This window comes from Anomaloglossus baeobatrachus, chromosome 2 (assembly GCF_048569485.1).
Source record: "Anomaloglossus baeobatrachus isolate aAnoBae1 chromosome 2, aAnoBae1.hap1, whole genome shotgun sequence".
Taxonomy (NCBI): Eukaryota; Metazoa; Chordata; class Amphibia; order Anura; family Aromobatidae; genus Anomaloglossus; species Anomaloglossus baeobatrachus.
Genome location: NC_134354.1, coordinates 567,597,019 through 567,613,530, shown reverse-complemented (window position 1 = coordinate 567,613,530; position 16,512 = coordinate 567,597,019). Strand labels below are relative to the sequence as shown.

The following is a 16,512-nucleotide window of genomic DNA, read 5'->3' as shown; positions in this document are numbered from 1 at the left end:
GTGCCGGGGTCTCCAGGAATATTGTATGTGGCCTGTGCCGGGGTCTCCAGGAATATTGTATGTGCTGTGCCGGGGTCTCCAGGAATATTGTATGTGCTGTGCCGGGGTCTCCAGGAATATTGTATGTGCTGTGCCGGGGTCTCCAGGAATATTGTATGTGCTGTGCCGGGGTCTCCAGGAATATTGTATGTGGCCTGTGCCGGGGTCTCCAGGAATATTGTATGTGCCCTGTGTCGGGGTCTCCAGGAATATTGTATGTGCTGTGCCGGGGTCTCCAGGAATATTGTATGTGGCCTGTGCCGGGGTCTCCAGGAATATTGTATGTGCCCTGTGCCGGGGTCTCCAGGAATATTGTATGTGCTGTGCCGGGGTCTCCAGGAATATTGTATGTGCCCTGTGCTGGGGTCTCCAGGAATATTGTATGTGCTGTGCCGGGGTCTCCAGGAATATTGTATGTGCTGTGCCGGGGTCTCCAGGAATATTGTATGTTCCCTGTGTCGGGGTCTCCTGAATATTGTATGTGCTGTGCCGGGGTCTCCAGCAATATTGTATGTGCTGTGCCGGGGTCTCCAGGAATATTGTATGTGCTGTGCCGGGGTCTCCAGGAATATTGTATGTGCTGTGCCGGGGTCTCCAGGAATATTGTATGTGCTGTGCCGGGGTCTCCAGCAATATTGTATGTGCTGTGCCGGGGTCTCCAGGAATATTGTATGTGCTGTGCCGGGGTCTCCAGGAATATTGTATGTGCTGTGCCGGGGTCTCCAGGAATATTGTATGTGCCCACCAGTGTTGGGTTATTTCCATATTGTAATAAGTCCAGGGTCGTCATCAGAAATCGGACCCTGATCTCGGATTTTCGGGGGCCCGTACAGTTTTGTGTTATGGAATTGGATAACTATATCACCCTTTAATGCGGGAATCTGTGTGTGGTTCATCCAACTATTTTTTTTTTATTTTCGCAGAATTTTTTTCCTGGTGAAGAAATATGCATGGAATTTTTGATTGGGTGTAAATGTATTATATTTTCGCCATCTACATACTAGGGATGTGGAATATTTGCAGATTTTATGCTAATTTCAAATGTGTGAGTGAAACCTTGGAAAAATCCTCTGATTAAAGGCCCCGTTACACGCTACGATTTATCTGACAATATGTTGTCGGGGGTCACGGTTTCCGTGACGCACTTCCGTCATCGTTAGCGACGTCGTTGCATGTGACACCTACGTGCGACTCTGAACGATCGCAAATAGGTTGAAAATCGTTGATCGTTGACACGTCGTTCAGTTTCAAAATATTGTTCGTCGTTTGGAACACAGCAGACATATTGCTACGTTTGACACCCTGCCAACGACGAACAACATCCACACGACCGCCTTGGTCAAAATATATATTGCTGAACGATGTTGCGTCGTTTGTGAGATGTGTACGTGTGACCGCTACAAAATGACCTATGAGCAATATCGGCACATTGTAACTACGATCTGGGCGTGTCACATCGCTAACGAGATCGTCAGATAAATCATAGCGTGTAACGGGGCCGTAAGGCAGGTTCCATACATCCAATAAGGGTCCAAACTATGATGTCTGCACCGACCCCAGGTCTCCGGACCCTGCAGCCTCAGAGGCAGACACAAGGTTGTGTTCGGGGCAGGAGACCCATGGCCAGTCTCGACAGGAGGTTTCGTACTTGGACCATGAATGTTGGACATGTGAAATCGGCCTCATACACAAGTCTAGGGACACACTCCAACTCTGGATCACACACAGCAGAAAGATATACCGTAGTTGTTTTTAGCTTTTTTTATTTACTTTTTTCAAATACTACAAAAAAACCACCCATAACAGTCCCATGTGGCCATACTCCTATGCTCGCCCAATATGTAATCTTATAATGTGATTCCTCCCCCGCTGCCAGGCAGATGTTGGCAGCCAGTAATGTCACACAAGTAAGCATTGTAATCCTCCATTGCTTTTATGACTCGGCTGTAAAGTGACCAGACTGTTACATTTCCACCTTCTACCTCGCTGTGACATCAATGACTCATTCTCTTCCATATTTGATCTTTCTCCATAAAATGATAGTCGGAGCTGAGCTGCGTGTCACTACATGTGCCTGAGAACATGAATATTCCAGCAATGTATTTTTAACCCTTTGGCCTAGACATGATATGTGGCTGCGGCCAGCATCCCTGGGGCTGAGACACATACCATGTTGTGGTTGCAGAGGAATATTAGTGATTCCTGATTCATGAGATTATATTCTATTATTGATACTAATGTTATATTAATCATCTCCTTGAGAATTGGAAAGGTCATCATGTATAAGGCAAAAAGAAGAACATATTGTCAAAATTGTGATATAGTCCATTAAACAGTCACATTTGCACAATCATAGTAGTCTATATACCAGCGTATGTTGGAGGAAAGTGCAAATATTTATTAAGAAGTACTGTATACGCCCCTAAGTAAATTTGTTGCATCTTTGACTGTCCATGAACGAAAAAAAGTGTTGGTAAATGTCAAGAATTGTGCAATCATTTAACCCCAATTGTAGTTGATTAAAACTGACTATGCCCCTGCCCTCTCATGCCCCGCACACCATAGATAGCTGTCGACTGCTGACGGCAATGGTTCAACCAATCTGTCTCTACTGGCTCTTCCGTATAGAAGAGCGCTTGTTCTGCGGAGCGCTTCTGTGTTCCATAAGGAGCCGCTGCCGGACTCCACAGCAAAAGAATTGGAAGTCCGAAAATGCACGTGCCAGAATCTCATCTCTCCCGATATCCTCAGTAAGGGGAGAGTTGGTCATTCTCTACATACATTAGACTGTCGGCCATCATCAGTCAGGGGAGAGTCGGTCAGTCCCTACATACATTAGACTGTCGGCCATCATCAGTAAGGGGAGAGTCGGTCAGTCCCTACATACATTAGACTGTCGGCCATCATCAGTCAGGGGAGAGTCGGTCAGTCCCTACATACATTAGACTGTCGGCCATCATCAGTCAGGGGAGAGTCGGTCAGTCCCTACATACATTAGACTGTCGGCCATCATCAGTCAGGGGAGAGTCGGTCAGTCCCTACATACATTAGACTGTCGGCCATCATCAGTCAGGGGAGAGTCGGTCAGTCCCTACATACATTAGACTGTCGGCCATCATCAGTCGGGAGAGTCGGTCAGTCCCTACATACATTAGACTGTCGGCCATCATCAATCAGGGGAGAGTCGGTCAGTCCCTACATACATTAGACTGTCGGCCATCATCAGTAAGGGGAGAGTCGGTCAGTCCCTACATACATTAGACTGTCGGCCATCATCAGTCAGGGGAGAGTCGGTCAGTCCCTACATACATTAGACTGTCGGCCATCATCAGGGGAGAGTCGGTCAGTCCCTACATACATTAGACTGTCGGGCATCATCAGTCAGGGGAGAGTCGCTCAGTCCCTACATACATTAGACTGTCGGCCATCATCAGTCGGGAGAGTCGGTTAGTCCCTACATACATTAGACTGTCGGCCATCATCAGTCGGGAGAGTCGGTTAGTCCCTACATACATTAGACTCTCGGCAATGTGCATGCAAAGAAAGCGCATTGAATGCCAAGTGCAAATGCTCCATGCAAATCTCTTTGGTGATTAGTAAAGCAGCGGAAAAGGAAAGATTTTACGTTGATGTTTAAGAAAGTTTGGTAATGTACCATTAAAGGCCGCTTTACACGCTGTGACATCACTAGCGATGTCGCTAGCAATCACACCTGCCCCCGTCGTGCGTGCGTCACGGGCAAATCGCTGCCCGTGGTGAACAATATCGCTAGTACGCGTCACACGCACATACCTTCCTAACGACGTCGCTGTGGCCGGCAAACAAACTCTTTTTTAAGGGGGAGGTTCGCTTCACAGCGATGCCACACAGCGGGCCACCAATAGAAGCGGAGGGGCGGAGAGCAGCCACATGAACGTCACTCCAACCTTGTTGCTGGAGGACGCGGGAACGCTGTTGTTCGTTGTTCCCGGGGTGTCACACATAGCGATGTGTGCTGCCTCGGGAACGACGAACAACCTGCATCCAAAATGAGCAACGATATTTGGGAAAGGAACGACGTGTCAACAATCAACGATTTTTGCCGTTTTTCGGGTTGTTAGCGGTCGCTAGTAGGTGTCACACACAACGACATTGCTAACGAGGTTGAATGTGCGTCACGAATTCTGTGACCCCAGCGATATCTCGTTAGCGACATCGTTGCGTGTAAAGCGGCCTTAAGAGATAGAGAATAGCTTTTTATTTCCCAATAGGTCTGTATTGCCTTGATTTCGAGCGATTGCCCCGTCATCCGTTTTCATGAGTCTTATTATTTCGAGTACTGCATTTAGTAGCTGTTCTTGGGAAACTCTTGATAGGCATTCCATGGGGTCAATGCAAGTAAAGGAGGTCATCATTGCACCGAAAACAACAAGACGAACATATCAGAAAGAGAGCAGAGACTTTAGTAGTAGCCAAATCGTTGACTTGATACTTTGTTAAAAAAAATTCCCAAAAATCACAAGTTATACCCTATCCAGTGGACGGTCCTCAAGCAATCGGCAAGTTATCCCCTAACCTATGCCTCTCGAGAACGGCTCTAGTACCGTGAAAACAAAGTTCTTCAGCCCCGTGTTTAATGGAGCATGCATGTACATTACTACACTATTCAGTGTTTATGGGATTGACAGAGAAAGCCAGACGTTGAACTTGTCTACCATTCTCAGTCCTATAGACGTGAATGGAGCAGTAAGGTACAAATGTGACCACTGCTCCATTCAAACTTAATTCAGTGGTTAGGTGATAAATGTTATTTATAGTGAAAACCCTTTATGTACCAAATTTAAAGGGATTGTCCATTACTTTTACATTGATAGCCTATCCTTAGGATACGTCATCAATGTCTGGAGCCTGCCCTGTCAACTGATAGCAGCTACAGCCGTTTACTGCTCATCCACCTTCTATTCAAAGCAGGATGCAGGTGTGCAATACCCGGCCGCAGCCGCTATCAGAAGACAGAACAGCTCCAGAACTGAGCATTTTCACCTGCCTGCTGCCTCCGCCATCACTGAAATCAGCTGTTGACATAGGGTATACATTTTGGCCTTTGATCATTGTGTGGAGGGTGGTACACCAGCCACAAAGAGGAGTGTGCAACAAAAACATGCACCAAATTTGTTAAGAGGCACACTCCACTTAATGAATTCGGCATATATTATCAGTGGCATGTGCCTCTTCCATTAGAGATGGGAGTAACATTACTAGCATAAGAAACGTCACTACTTTTGACAAATTTAGCGGTTTGGCATAGCCACCCCCCCCAAAATGTCTCCTCCCCTGCTCCGTACATTTTAGTGGGGCTGCCTAAAATTGCTATGAAAGTCAGCAAACAGAGCAAAAAGTTTGCATAGCTGAGTGGTGCGCAAAAATGTGTGTTTTACAACATTTTTTGGGGTAATCAGGACTTTTGTCTCTTAACTTTGTGTTGACTAAAGGCAAGAAGCTCCAAAAAGCTCTCTGCCTTAAGGTCTTTTCTTTTGTGAGAAGATTCTGGTTTTACTTTTTATCATAAATCATGGGACAACGCTCTTTAAAGGGAATCTGACAGTAGGATCAACCCTCCTAAGCTACCAATGTGGACATGTAGGTCATGGGAAGTTGAATAAAATGATACTCCTTTGATATCTGCCATTACATTTTATTCCATTTTACTTAATATGTAAATGAGCTGTTAAGATTTATGGACCGGACAAACGTCCCAGAGAATCTACTTCTAGGACTTATCTTAAATTAAAGACAACTTTACCAGTGTGAGACATGAAATGACTGACAGTCTGTTTTACTAAGTGACTAGAAGAACCTGTGCTGATATCATACCCATGAGACCAGAAGGGGTGGGGCCTCAGTCAACATAGCTGATACCAGGAAGCAACATTATTTTTCTGTTGGGTGAGGGCCTGCCCCTTCTGGTCACATGAGTATGAGATCAGCACAGATCCTTCTAGTCAAATAGTAAAAAGATTCTATAATAAAATTAGCATAAATAAAAGGGGAGGACGGACAGGCAGAGGGGGGTGGGAATCACTATGAATACCCACCCCAGCTATCAGCTGATCGGCAGCTGCTGCCACTCAAAAAGCTGCTCATTTTACAAACTTTACTTGCTTGTGTTTCAAAATCTATACATCCTAGCTAACAACTAAAGGTATGTATAGAATCACCATGATAGTGCCAGTATAGCACTGGCTTTAGGTTATATACGAAAATCCTGGTGATTGGTGCTCTTTGAAGGTTGAATATTGACTCCTAGGATTGCTACCTCCAATAGATGGCTCTAGAGATGCTCTTCTCATCTGTCTTGAGGAGGCTATTTGTATAACTATCAGATTGTCACCCATGACTTCAGGTTGGACTCTCGTTCATCATTTCCAGATTTGTCAGAGCAAGTTATTCATCATCTCCAATCATCCAGGCAGCGTTTCATTCAGAAGGATGTTGGCTAAGAATGACGTGTGGGCGAGATCATTGCTATGCATTAGGTGGACCATCACGTAGCATAGGTGTAAAACCCTAGTAATCTTCTATGAATAATGCATGTGCAATGGAAAGGTGCTTTTACAGTCAGTACATGAATGAGGATCTAAACACTATGCAGTCTGAAATTACCCAAATCTTTTTGTTTCCCAGAGAGATATGCAGCCCCCAGTGCTGCCTGCTCCATTATCAGCATTGAAAACATGAAGATATCACTAATGTGTTTGTGTGTATAGGGGAGTCAGAACAAGCAGTGAAATCCACTGTAAAAATTGTCAGCATTAAAGCTACAGCTACATGGCGACATATGTCACGTGACACTGATATTCCATGTAATGATTTCCTAGGGTGTCGCACTGTGACTAAAGGGGGCTTTACACGCTACGATATCGTTAATGTTTTATCGTCGGGGTCACGTTGTTAGTGACGCACATCCGGCGTCATTAACGATATCGCAGCGTGTGAGACTTACCAGCGACCTCAAAAATTGTGAAAATCGTTCACCATGGAGAGGTCGTCCCAAAACCAAAAATCGGTAATGGTTGATTATCGATGTTGTTTGTCGCTCCTGCAGCAGCACACATCGCTGTGTGTGACACCACAGGAGCGAGGAACGTCTCCTTACCTGCCGCCGGCCGCAATGCGGAAGGAAGGACGTGGGCGGGATGTTACGTCCCACTCATCTCCGCCCCTCCGCTTTGATTGGTCGGCCGCTTAGTGACGTAGCGGTGACGTCGCTGTGATGCCGAACGTCCCTCACCCTTGAGGGAGGGATTGTTCGGCAGTCACAGCGACGACGCCGACCAGGTAAGTGTGTGTGACGCTGCTGTAGCGATAATGTTCGCTGCGGCAGCGATCACACGAAACCGCATGCACGACGGGGGCGGGTGCTTTTGCGTACGAAATCGCTAGCAATTGCTAGCAATATCGTAGCGTGTAAAGCCCGCTTTACTGCGACTGCAACACAAAGTTTCAAATGTTTCCAAATATGTTGGATTTTCTGATTGATTTTGTGGTGCTGGACTCAAGTTCTGCGTGACGTATGCGGGCGTCACACAGTACAATCTATCGTGCGATTGCACGAGCGATCGTACCCGCCCCCGTCGTTTGTGTGTCACGGGCAATTAGTTGCCCATGTTGCACAAAGTCGTTAAACCCCCGTCACACTTACTTATCTGCTGAGCGACCTCGCTGTGGGCGGCGAACATCCTTTTCCTGAAGGGGAAGGGACGTTCGGCGTCACAGCGACGTCACACAGCGGCCGGCCAATAGAAGTGGAGGGGCGGAGATGAGTGGGACGTAAACATCCCGCTCACCTTCTTCCTTCCGCATTGCCGGCGGGAGCCGCGGGACGCAGGTAAGCTGTGTTCATCGTTCCCGGGGTGTCACATGGAGCGATGTGTGCTGCCCCGGGTATGATGAACAACCGGCGCCATTAAAAATAAACAATTTTTTTTAAAAAAGCGACGAGTACACGACTCACGATTTGTGAGCGATTTTGCGTCGCTCGGAGGTGTCACACGAAACGACGTCGCAAGCGATGCCGGATGTGCGTCACGAAAACCGTGACCCTGTCGATGCATCGCGCGATAGCTCATCTCGTTTGACGCCCACATTACTCACCATAGACCTCACATGTAATTGCAACTTGTTGCGACTTACATGCAATCTGTTTTTTTTTGCAGGATAATCACAGCTCCTGGGCTTTTTTCCACCATTTTTTCCACATATGTGTGAATGAGGCTTAAAGGGTAGAAGTTTGTACATTTTTGTTATTTCTATTTCTATATGATAACAACTGATGAAACTCTAAAGCGGGCTTTACACGCAACAACATCGCTAACGAGATGTTGTTGGGGGTCACGGAATTCGTGACGCACATCCGGCCTCGTTATGTCGTTGCGTGTGAAACACAGGAACGACCGTTAACGATCAAAAATACTCACCTTATCGTTGATCGTTGACACGTTGTTCTAATCTCAAATATCGTTGCTGTTGCAGGACGCAGGTTGTTTGTCGTTCCTGCGGCAGCACACATCGCTACGTGTGACACCCCAGGAACGAGGAACAACACCTTACCTGCGGCCTCCCGCAATGCGGAAGGAAGCAGGTGGGCGGGATGTTCCGGCCGCTCATCTCTGCCCCTCCGCTTCTATTGGGCGGCCGATTAGTGACGACGCTATGACGCCGAACGAACAGCCCCCTTAACCTCATAACGACGGGTACTTATTCTGTTCCGCCGCTTTAAAGCGGCGGCCCGAAAAAACCCTGTGGCGCCCCCCAGTGACCGAAAATCTCGGGGGTTTCAGCTACCGAGGGTAACTGAGACCCCCAGATTATGAATCGGGGTGTTTTTTTTGGACCCCGATCATGTGATCGGCGGTATACACCATATACCGACGGTCACATAAAAAAAAAAGAAATGGCCGGTAAAACTAATTTCTTTTTCATCTGACATGATCAAACATGTCAGATGAGAAAGAAATCTAAACCCCTAGTGCCTCCAAAGCCCCCGGTACCGGAGAGTCACCCCCCCACCCCCCCCTCCGGAGCAGTCAAAATGGCGCCGAAGCGCACAGAAAACTGCCGCCGGCGCCGGCTCTGCATTCATTTCCCTCCGATCTGAAATGATCAAACATTTCAGATCGAAGGGAAATGTCCTCCCCCTGACCCCTCCTCCGGTCCACCGGAGCCCTCTGGTCACCGGAGCCCCCTCCGGTTCTCCAGAGCGCTCCCCCTCCCCCCCCCCTCCCCAGCATGCAGGATGTCGGCATGCAGCGCACAGCGCGCGGTCGCATTCATCCTGCTCTTTCTGCCGCATGTGACACGTCACATGCGGCAGAAAGGTGTCCCCAGGTCCCGCTAGGTCACCCCCCGTCACCCCCCCCTCCACCAGCCCCCGGTCTTACGTTACCTGTCTGGTGATCCGTCCCGCGATCACGCCGCCTCCTTCTTCAAAGCTGGCGGCGCATGCGCAGACAGCGGCTGTCAGCTGGATCCCTGTAAGCAGGGACGCTGACGTCGCTGCTGCACAGGCTTCTCCACTGTGGACCGGGGGAGAGTGAGTGCAGTAATCTGCAGCCACACTCCTCACATGGAGAGACTGCTGTTCCAGAAAATGGGGGGTACGTTCTGTGAGCGTGCCCCTCATATTCTGGAATGAGGTTACTGCAGGTCACTCTGCCCTAAGTTGGACCGGGGCAGTGTGAGTGCAGTATTCTCAGATTACTGCACCCACACTGCTCATGGAGAGCTTGCTCTTCCAGAAAATGGGGGATACGTTCCCTGAACGTGCCCCCCATATTCTAGAAGATCCAGAGTCGGCGTGGGACCTCCAAAATGGATTCCAGCGACCGGAATTTCTTTATTTTTAATAAATTGGGGAAAGAGGAATGTTTCGGGGAGTGTTTTTTCAAATAAATTTTTTTTTTGTGTTTATTTTTTTCTATTACTGACTGGGTTAGTAATGTCGGGTATCCGTTTAGATGCCGTGACATCACTAACCCCAGGGCTTGATGCCAGGTGACATTACAGCTGGTATCAACCCCGTATATTATCCCGTCTGCCACCGCACCAGGGCGCGGGATGAGCTGGGGCAAAGCGCCAGGATTGGCGCATCTAATGGATGCGCCACTTCTGGGGCGGCTGCGGCCTGCTATTTTTAGGCTGGGAAGAGTCCAATAACCATGGCTCTTCCCACCCTGAGAATACCAGACCCCAGCTGTCTGCTTCACCTTGGCTGGTGATCTAATTTGGGGGGGACCCCACGTTTTTTTTTTTAAAAAAAAATCGCCTGGGGAGCCCTCCAAATTGATCACCAGACAAGGTGAAGCTGTCAGCTGTGGTTTGCAGGCTACAGCTGTCTGCTTTACCCTAGCTGGCTATCAAAAATAGGGGGGACCCCACGTCGTTTATTTTAATTATTAATTTTTTGGGGGGCTAAATACAAGGCTAGGCACCCTTTAGTGCCACATGAAAGGCACTAAAGGGCGCCAGCTTAGAATATGCAGGGGGTTGGACGTTATATATGATTGACATCTATCCATTCATCCATTGTAGCATTTTAGGCTGTGCGTCCACAATCAGGGTTTGCAGCGTTTTGGGTGCAGTGTTTTCCCTGTGTCCATAACGCTGGATTATGCAGTAGAAGCACAGTGGAAGGATTTTTAGAAATCTCATGCCCACTGGGCTTCTTTTCTCCGCAGCATAAACCGACCTGTGGTGCAGCTTTCCGAGCCTCAGCATGTCAATTTATGCTGCGGAGACAAGAGTGTTCTCTGCAGGTAGCATAGAGCTCCACAGCAGCCTGAACCCAAATCGTGGGCATGGGCAGCTGCGTTCTCCCGTGGACAACACTCACATCTCTGCAGGAAGGCTGACACTGTGTACTAGACGCCTTGTCGCTGGATCATGGCCACATAGCCTAAAAGTGAGACATTTGTTGCTACAGCAACATTTTTGTGAAGTACTTGTGGATTCAAAATGCTTACTATACTCCTGAATAAAATCCAGTTTCCAAAATGGGGTCACTTGTGGGGGGTTTCTGCTGTATAGGTAGACAAAGGGGCCCTGCAAATGTGACATGGTGCCCGCAATTTATTTCAACTTTTCCAGAATTCAAATGGTGCTCCTTCCATTCCAAGCCCTCCCATTTATCCAAACAGAGGTTTTTGGCCACATGTGGGGTATCCCTGTGCTCATAAGACATTGGATAACAACCTGTTGGGTCCACGGTTTGTTGTTGTCTCTTGACAAAGTAAGAAATTTGATGCTGAAGCAACATTTTTGTGAAAAAAATGAAAATTTTCAATATGGCAACCTAAGCTTATCAAATTCTGTGAAGTACTCGTGGATTCAAATTGCTCACTATACACCTAGATAAAAGCCTTGAGGTGTCTTGTTTCCAGAATGGGGTCACTTGTGGGGAACCACCACTGTTTAGGCACCTCAGGGGCTCTCCAAATGCAACCTGGCGTCCGCTATTGATTCCAGCCAATTTTGCAGTCAAATGGCGCTCCTTCCCTTCCGAGCCCTGCTGTGCGCCCAAACAGTTGATTTTTACCACATATAAGGTATCGCCAAACTCAGGAGAAATTGCACAATAAATGTTATGCTGAATTTTTTACTTTTACTGTTGTAAAAAAATAAAGCTACCTGGTTGAAATAACAATTTTGTGGTAAAATTTTATTTATTTTTTTTCATGGCTCAACGTTATACACTTCTGTGAAGCACCTGGGGGTTCAGGGTACTCACCAAACATCTAGATAAATTCCTTGAGGGGCCTAGTTTCCAAAATGGGGTCACTTGTGCGGGGTTTCTGCTGTTTAGGTACCTTAGGGGTCCTCCAAATGTGACATGGTGCCCGCAATCTTTTTCAGCCAAATTTCCTTTCCAAAATTCAAATATTGCTCCTTTCGTTCCAAGCCCTTCCATTTGTCCAAACAAAGGTTTCAGACCACATGTGAGGTATCACCGCGCTCATAAAAAAGTGGTTAACAAACCTTGAGGTCAAATTTTTGGAATTACCTCTTGAAAATGTGAGAAAATTGATGCTAAAGCAACATTTTTGAGAAAATTATTAAAATTTTCAATATGACAACGTAACGTTAACAAAATCTGTGAAGTACCTGTGGATCTAAAATGCTCAGAATACCCCTAGATAGAAGCCTTGAGGGGTCTAGTTTCCAAAATGGTGTCACTTGTGAGGGGTTTCTTCTGTTTAGGTACCTTAGCGGACCTGTAATTGCAACATGGTGCCCGCAATCTATTTCAGCCAAATTTGCTTTCCAAAATTCAAATATTGCTCCTTCTGTTCCGAGCCCTCCCATTTGTCCAAACAGAGGTTTCTGACCACATGTGGGGTATCAGCGCGCTCAAAAGAAAGTGGGGAACACGTTTTGGGGTCCATTTTGTTGTGTTATTTCTTCTAAAAGTGAATACATTTGGGTTAGAGCAACATTTTTAGGTAAAATTTAATTTTTGCTTTTTTTCATTCTACATTGCTTTTGTTCATGTGAAGCACCTGAAGGGTTAATAAACTTCTTGAATGTGGTTTTGAGTACTTTGGGGGGTGCAGTTTTTATAATGGTGTCACTTTTGGGTATTTTCTGTCATCTAGGCCTATTGAAGTCACTTCAAATGTGATGTGGTCCCTAAAAAAATGGTTTTGTAAATTTTGATGTAAAAATGAGAAATCGCTGATAAACTTTGAACCCTTCTAACTTCCTAACAAAAAAAAATTTTGTTTCCAAAATTGTGCTGATGTAAAGTAGACAAGTGGGAAATGTTATTTATTAACTATTTTGTGTCACAGAAATCTCTGGTTTAACGGTATAAAAATTCAAAAGTTGAAAATTGCTAAATTTTTTCATAAATAAGCGCAAAAAATATTGTCCTAAATTTGGTACTAACATGAAGTCCAATATGTGACAAAAAAACAATCTCAGAATCACCGGGATCCGTTGAAGCGTTCCAGAGTTATATCCTCATAAAGTGACACTGGTCAGAATTGCAAAATTTGGTCTGGTCATTAAGGTGAAAATTAGCTCCGTCACTAAAGGGTTAAAGGAGAGATTGTTCGGCGGCCACAGCGACGTCGGTGAAGGGGTAATTGCGTATGACGCTGCCGTAGCGATATTGTTCGCTACGGCAGCGATCACCCCGTGACGCACCACCGACGTGGGCGGGTGCTATCGCTCGCGACATTGCTAGCGATGTCGCAGCGTGTAAAGCCTGCTTAAGGCTGCGTCCCCATGATTTGGTGAGCTGTTGATGTGGCAATAGTACTGTACCTATTAGGCTATGTTCACACAGTGCATCTTTTGTAAGTACAAAGATGCAACGTTTTTGGCCCGAAAAAAAATACACAAAAAATGGACCCGGGGCAAAATCGCATGAATATGCGCATGCGTTTTTGCCGCATTTTTGCCGTGTTTTTACCGCATTTTGCCCAATGCGTTTTTAAAGTCAAATCTAATGACTGGAAGGGCTCAAAAATACTGAAAAAATGGAAAAAGAATTGACATGCTGCATCTTGGGTACATCTGCAAAAGCACAGCCAAAAAAAGATGCTCTGTGTGGGCAGCAAAATAGAAATCTCTTAAGGGTGCTTTACACACTGCGAAATCGCTAGCGATTGCTAACAATGTCGAGCGCGATAGCACCCGCCCCCTTCGCCCGTGCGATGTGTGGTGATCGCTGCTGTAGCGAACATCATCGCTACGGCAGCGTCACACGCACTTACCTTGTCAGCGGCGTCGCTGTGACTGCCAAAGAATCCGTCCTTCAAGGGGGAAGGGTGTTCGGCGTCATAGCGACGTCACTAAGCGGCCGGCCAATAGACGCGGAGGGGCGGAGATGAGCGGGACGTAACATCCCTCCCACCTCCTTCCTTCCGCATTGCCGGTGGACGCAGGTAAGGAGATGTTTATCGTTCCTGCGGTGTCACACATAGCGATGTGTGATGCCACAGGAACGACGAACAACATCGTACCGGTGGCAGCAGCGATATTAAGGAAATGAACGACGTGTCAACGAGCAACGATTTTTCACGTTTTTGTCTTGTTGATCATCGCTCATTTGTGTCACATGCTGCGATGTCGCTACCGGCGCCGGATGTGCGTCACTAACGACGTGACCCCGACGATATATCGGTAGCGATGTCGCAGCATGTAAAGTACCCTTTAGACTTTGCTGGGACAAGGAAATATATGCGTTTAGGTGCATCTTTGTGACCTCAAAAACGCAGCAAAGATGCACCGTGTAAACATAGCATTAAGTAAATTTTTTTTATATGCTATTTTATCACATTTTTGACACCGTTGTTTTTGTCTATTTTTAGTTTGTCATATTTAAATAAAGCAGTTTATTTTTTCTTTTTTTATTAAATTGCATAAGAAACAATAAAGGCCTAAGACACAAATTGTGCCACAGTCATAAACAACATCAAATGACACAAACAATATCCATATAGATTGTCCTAAGGAATGTGATAAATCATCTTAATATCGAGATCCTTAGTCATACTAAATTGTTAGCAACAATTATTCAGTGAACCAACATAATGTAAAGTTTCTTTACACTGTCAACCAAATGTATGATCAAAGCCCAGAAAAAAGATAAATGAAGAGAGAAAGAGAAGACAGTAGAGAAGACTTCAGGGAAGAATGGCGGGAAGGGAAGTGAAGGTGTGTTAATCAGAATAAGGGTCCTACGCTTAGTGTTCTTCGATATAGGCCCGATATTTGGCAGAAACTCTACATTCGAGCCAGTAAAACCAGGTTTTCTAAAAGCGGTTGTAAGAATTATTAACTGTAGAAGCCAGTTCCTCGATCACCATCACATCATTTATTTTAGAGAACCAGTGGGAGATCGTTGGAGCAGTCAGTCTTTTTTTCCAGAGCAGGGGGATGCATGCACCAGACGTCGCAGTTGAGTGCCTCAGTATAGAATTCCTGTATATTTTTAGCAGGATGTCGCAGTGATGGAGAAGGACAAGAGCTTGAAGTCAGGTCAAGCACAAAATCTGTGATCCTCCAGATCACTAATTGTACTTTGTCCCAAAAAGGAGTGATTCACTAGCATGACCAAAAAATGTGAAGTAGATCGCCTTCCTTATCGCCACATCTCCAACACATGGGATTAGCTTCAGGGAAAATAGAGTGTAAGTGAGTTGGGACTCTATACCATCATAGCAATCTATAATTGACCTCATGAAAACAAGAACAGATTGATGCTGTATGTGATAAAGATAACATTTGCTTTCATTGATTTTTCCATAAGGAGAGACTTATGTTTCCCTCCCATTTTATTTGAAACTGGGAGACACAAAGGTCTGGAGGGTCAATCATTAAGGCGTATGAGAAGGACAAAGTGTTCCTTAGAGGTCCTGCACTTGAACAAATTGTCTCAAAAATCGTTTTGTCATTATAGAAGGGTCGGTGAGGGAGTGATTGGAAAAAATGCAACAGCTACCTATTATCCAACAGCCCAGAGAGGCTTGAGAAGAAATACTAAGGAGATGGTCCTTTGAAGTCCAGAGGTGTCCTGTTCCAAAATGACAAATTCTGAAGTAACCCCTGTTCAGCCAGGATTGGACTGTCGTCAAGGCTCAGGGGGAAAAGTGAATTACCAAAAATGGGAAGCATAGAAGAGTATTGCGGTATAATATGGGCACACTACAGAAAAGGAACATCATGCAAGGGTAGCTGCAATTGTAGGATGCATTTTAAGTGCTTTGACCAGTGATGGTCCTAACCAGGGAGTCGATATAAAACGGATATTTGTAAAACTTTGCTCAATCAAGATCCACATTTTTCCAGCACCATTCCTACACCAGTCCAATACCCTAGAAAGATGGGAGGCAATATAATAAGATCTGAAGTTGGGCAAAGCTATACCCCCTGAGGATTTAGGACTGTGCAATGGGGCTCTTCTGATACAGGGAGCTTTGGTAGACTATATAAGCTTGGTTTGAACCAGTACTATACACCTGAAGAAGGACGAGGGGACCCTAATAAGGAGAACCTGTATAACATACAGAATTCGGAGTAAAATGTTCGTTTAAAAAAATTGAGCTTCTACCAAATGTAAAAGCGTTCTTTGTCCATCTTGAGGAGTTCTCACTTATTGTACTAGTTATGGAAGTTAAGCGAGTAAGTCAAGTTTATGTCGCTTGGTAATAAAATCCCTAAGTATTTTAAATATTTTAAAGCTGAGTTAACCCACTTAAAATTAAAGCATTTTTTAAGGGCACTAAGTTATACGAAGGGATATTAACATTTAGGATTTCTGACTTAGAGAAATTGATTTTGAAGTTGGATAGGACATTGTGGAAATGGAATTCTGCCATCAGGTTTGGTGATGAAAAAAAGATCATCTACGTAAGCCACAATCGTGTGGGGAGATTGTGAATACTGGGGCCCATGTTGTTAATATTAGATCGCATCCTCTGAAGGAAAGGC

The 16,512-nt window shown here is 45.7% G+C and overlaps 1 protein-coding gene across 4 annotated transcripts in view; it reads left to right on the top strand.

Annotated features, from left to right (window-relative positions):
• The window catches only part of MBNL2 (muscleblind like splicing regulator 2), a 251,239-nt gene that overhangs the window by 10,138 nt on the left and 224,589 nt on the right, over positions 1–16,512 (top strand). The gene's annotated exons all lie outside the window — the stretch shown is intronic.